This window comes from Oreochromis niloticus, linkage group LG7, assembly GCF_001858045.2.
Source record: "Oreochromis niloticus isolate F11D_XX linkage group LG7, O_niloticus_UMD_NMBU, whole genome shotgun sequence".
Classification (NCBI taxonomy): domain Eukaryota; kingdom Metazoa; phylum Chordata; class Actinopteri; order Cichliformes; family Cichlidae; genus Oreochromis; species Oreochromis niloticus.
The window spans coordinates 907,207-912,261 of record NC_031972.2 but is presented as its reverse complement, the minus strand read 5'-3'; the positions used below and the strand labels follow the sequence as shown (position 1 = coordinate 912,261).

The window sequence follows — 5,055 nt, the reverse complement described above, 5'->3', positions numbered from 1 at the left end:
TCTTCAATTTTCTATTGAACTCTTACTGATGAACCTGAAATCTTCTGCAGTTGCATGTGAAGAAAATCCATTTTAATAACTCTCAGAAGCGTATCGATGGAGACTCTGTGAAGTGAAATCAGTTATAGAGAACATCTGCACGTCATAATCGCCACTTCAGCACCTGCCAGGGTTTAAAGTTTGACTTTCTGGCTTCACCTTCTCTGCTGACACTTTAAATCGCTGATGTTCTCTTCCGAAGAAAAATCCGCCTCGCAGCTTCTTCCAGGCAAATTTGAAGGGACAGTCAGAGAGACCTTTCACTTTTCCTCTTAGAGCGCTACGAGGAGAACTGACAGGTAAAACTGGAGGTTTTAAGCCTAATTATATTAGTTACATGCTCTGGTCTTTGTCTCCTGAGAGAGCTCATCGGTGGTGAAGTAGAAGTCGAGCGGCCTGGCTCAGATCCTCTCCCTCACATATTCTCACTTTTCACTTCCTTTAGCAGCTACTTTTAATACGGAGAAGAGCAAACCCTCCAAAAGTCCACATCAGAAGGTAGACAGCAGACGGCATAACCTCTAACGAGAAGAGTTTGCAGATGAATTTGATATAATGTTCACAACACCCAAGATCAGCAGCTGGCTAAAGTTTCCGCGAGGCATTTAAAATGTGTTTGCTAATGAGAGATTCACTGACAGCACTCCCAAATTTATACTAAAGTGAGCAAGTTCTGGATTTCCAGGTGTGCTTCCAGCAGACTGCACAATCAGCTGAGGATAAAGTTTTGCTGTCATGCGCTGCCCAAAACTTTATGTCTCAGGACGCTACACAGCGCCGTATATTATACTGCAGTCACTGGAGGACTGACCCAGAACAATCATAGCCAGACAGAACCCCGTCCACTGTGCTTAAGAAGCATCTGTCTTCCAAATCCAAGAACAAAGTTGTTAGAAGTGAGATGATGTGGAAGCATACCAACCTCCTGGGCACGGTTCCTTCTCTGCTTTATCCTGTCTCCATTTTTGACCTTGTTTACAGAAGTGCTTCTCTGAGCAGTGTTTTTCCTGCGATGCAGCACTGCTAAACAAAGCTTCAATTAAAGAAACTGATGTCTGCCTTCTCTTGAATATAATAAAGATATAATGTTATATAAAGCTATAATGTTCATTTTCATACAGGAACTATTTCCTTTCTACTGCTTACATCCACCAACCAAAACAATCATGCACCTGTTTAAACCCTCAGTCTGTCAGAAACCTACACCTGTCCCATTGAATACAGACTGAGGACCCTAAATGCAGATTATAGGCAGATATCAATGTCGCGATATTCTATTAAGAGGACAAACAAAAACCATACAACAAAGGAGGCACAATAAACAGGTAGGGGAAACAATCTACAGGAAACAGGAAGTTGGATGATGCGACAAAGGGAAAAGGAGACGGGGGAATCATTTCTGATAGGTAATTAGGAGAGGGGCTAACAGCTGGGAGCCACAGCAGAATGGGAAAATAAGAACCTATGACAACCTGGAAGCTGGGTGTGGTTTAACTATGATCCTGGAAGTCAGTCAGTCCGGGTTAGTCGGCTGCTCTCCACGCAGCACATCAAACTCCTGCGCTTCCTTTGAGGTTTAATTGGTTAATTGGAACAAGGTCAAGTTCTGAAACCATCTCGTCTCGCTTGGTGAACATCGGTTTGAAGCTGGCAGCTGCTTGCTTGACCCATGATCCGGTAATAAAGACACTGGAAGGTTACCTAGGTAACCAGAGCCTGGAAAGTCCACAAGTGCTTTGAATGTGGATGCAGCCTTGGGAAACAAAAGAAGCTCTTTCACCCTCCATCAGCACAAAGAGCAGGAAAACTTCAGCGAGTTCCACATGACGCCGGGAAAAACTGTAAAAGGAAAATGGAGCAGCACTTTCAGACTCTGCGAGCAGGCTCTCACAGTGCCTTCGTTAAGTGTTGCAGATGTTCTTGCACTGCTTTGGTCTATGCACGCTCCAAGTATCAAGAACAGTCACTCACAGATCATTCGTGCGAGCTGCTCTACCTTCCGATTGTTCCTGCAGACAGACTTCTGACATCAAGCTGTGACCAAGTCACAATATCCTCAGTGAGATCCCTGCTGAGCTGTTGTCATGGTCCTCACCGGGTGACCTGCCACGCCTGTGTATTGTTGTTGTTGTTCTCTCCCGGTGCCTCGTTTCCTCTGCTTGTTTGTGTGTATGCGTGTGTATTAGTGACCTGGTTTCCCTGGGATACCAGGTCTGAAGTGTGTTTTCCCGCCATGAGGCCAGCCTCACCTGAGGGGCAATCACACTCACCTGCTGCTGACCAGCCTCACAGGGAGCTATTTAACTGAAGGGCTGAGCTCCAGTTGATGCAACAAGAAGCCAAATATTCGAGTGTGTGTTTACTGTGGATGGCACTAACGCTGCCCCTGTGATTTCCAGGAGTGTTGTATATAGACATGGACACCGGGAGAGGAACACAAGGTGAGTACCATGTAGTTCATTAGAAAGCAGAGCATGTGATTTTATTGCCACTGACCTTTATAATAATAACCCAGTATTTATACTGCCATTCAGCAGTTTCACCTTCATGTCTTTGCACATCTTTGACCCTGATGGGTCATTCAGGCCGTGCACACTTAAAGCTCAGAGTTTAGAATTACTTGGTTCACTTTCAGTCATCGTCTGCAGTGACTTCTGAGTCCAGTGTGAGTGAACCCAGGAAAATGTAAACAAGCTTGTTTAGTGGAGAATAAATAATTGTTTAGACTTTAGCTAAAATCAAATTGACAGTTTAATGTAGCTGGTAATGAGTGGAAATGAGTCTCTGACGGGGACAAAGACCCAGAACATGGCTCCTTTTAGATGGTCGACTCGTGTAAATGGTATTTGCATTAAATAAAACAATTTCTTCATATCTAGAAATTTTGTTTAAATTCAGGCAAAAATTGGGTCAAAATTGCATCAAAGTTTGTTTTGAAATGTTTGTTTCATCTGGATGTTTAAAGGTCATTTTTGGTCTGAGAGTTATGACCAGGGGTGGTCCTAGCCTGTTTGGTGTCCTGAGCGAACACTACCTCTGCCGCTACCCCCACCCACCCGACACACACACACACACACACACACACACACACACACACACCCCATATTAAGGATTGTACATTAACATATGTCATTGTGAAAACTGTTGTTGGAACCAGACTGAATTCAACCAGATAAATATTTTATATACAGAGAGAGAGTACGCAAATGTCTAACAAACAAATCAGTTTTTGTGTTCGTTGTAGGGCTGTCGACGTTAACGCCGTCACCACGATTAACACAATAAAAAAAATTTAACACAACCAACCCATCTGGAGCGCAGAATGGACAAACTGCCCGAAATGCGTTGACAGAAGGTGAGAACAGACAGAGGCTGAGTACCTGTTTGTTTCTTCTTTTTACATTTCAGAGAAAACTAATCGCTGTAAGATATAACAATAGATGTAACTCACACATCAGGGTCCTTTTACATATTTTAATAATGGAAAATCTCTATTTTCATTCTTTATTAAGTTCACATACTGCAGTTTACAGCAGGTTTCCTCAGATATAATCTATTCTTCCAAAATAATGAAGTCAGTGAAACAGGAAGTACAGAAGCTGCTCGTCACTGGATATTCTGCCTAAGATTAGAGAGTGAACATCAGCCTCCCTGCAGCTCAATAAAACAGAGTCAGACATTCAGAATCAGCAGATCACACCCGTGAACCAATGTCTGCTAGGAAACAGCAGGAGTTGTGTGTTTGTGTTGTGGTGTCGTCAGTGTGAGCAGCATGAAAGCAGGGTTTCTGCTCTGGTCTGATGCTGATGGATCCTCAGTATGTGATGGTTGTCCTGTCGCTCTGAGCAGAGACTGAAGGTCTGTTAGAGTCACAGTGTGAGCATCACGTGACAAGCAAAAAATGAGCATCCGGCTTCAGGTTAGAGAGTAAACTTTCACATTCATTTCTGTGTCTGAGAGAAACATTCTTCAAAACTACTGTCCCACCAACAATCACTGCTGCTCTTTGTGAAGCAGGCAGCTGTTTGTGAAACATCGATGAAAAGAATCTGTTCTTTAGACTGAAACACGTGCATGTCGTCTGCTGCAGGAGGGGAAGGAGCGCTACGAGAGGACGAGCTCCTCGGACACCGAGAGCTCCAGCAGCAGCAGACGTCGGTCAGCAGGTGGTCCGCGCTGCTCTCTGATGGCGTGTTTGGTGGTTTCTGGGTGACGCTGGGAGCACTTCCTGTTGTTTGAACAGAGGCTAAATATTCCCGCTCCGAGAGCCGAGCAGAGAGGGACCGCATGGAGCTGCTGCAGCCATGAGCATCTGGACTTCAACACCAACACGCTGACAGACATCATCGCCATGGTTACGTCACCGTGTTTAAGAGTTCCCCTGTTTTCAGCTGCTGGTGATGTCAAGTTCTGCTTTTCAAACTTTGTCATCAGGGCTTGTGACCCTGATGAAGGCCACAAGCCGAAACACGTTGGTCAGTCAATAAAGTTCCTCTTCCCTTAAGTGTTGCTGGAGTTCCTGCATTGTGAATTGTTTCATCCTCTCCATGCTCCTTGGAAGTAGGTGAAGTTGTGCCAGACATATTTGCTGTGAAGATCAAACAGCAAATATGAGCTGGCTCAGAGGCTGATTTTGTTGTAATCTGGCTGGCTGTGCCAAAGGAAATGGCAGAAATGGTTGGGATGGTTAAACTGTGATGCATGCAACATCATTTCTGTGTTCTTATTATTTCCTCCAGCTTGGATCTTCTCCAACTATGAATTTTACGGTAAATAAACCAAAAACAAAACAAAGAACAAACCCCGAACCTTCAGTCTGCGGTGAGGAAACCATTTGTTCATTGTCAGAGGTCCATTTTCTGAACCAGTGTGAGGGCTATAAGAGAAAATGTCATTTAATTTCCCTCTGTGTGAGGAGCAGCAGGAATGCGATGGGGACGTTTCAGTGGGCAGGAGGCACTTTGCTTTTGTTTTAAAGGGCAGCAAACTCTTAAGTTAATAAAGGAACGACAAGGA

At 44.3% G+C, this 5,055-nt stretch overlaps 1 long non-coding RNA gene across 1 annotated transcript; it reads left to right on the top strand.

The window, feature by feature from the left end:
• The first annotated feature begins 2,297 nt into the window (after window positions 1–2,297).
• LOC109203004 (uncharacterized) lies at window positions 2,298–4,455 on the top strand. The gene is made up of 2 exons (XR_002062976.2): window positions 2,298–2,480; window positions 4,130–4,455. It is a non-coding gene; the product is annotated as an uncharacterized LOC109203004 (long non-coding RNA).
• Window positions 4,456–5,055: the final 600 nt, after the last annotated feature.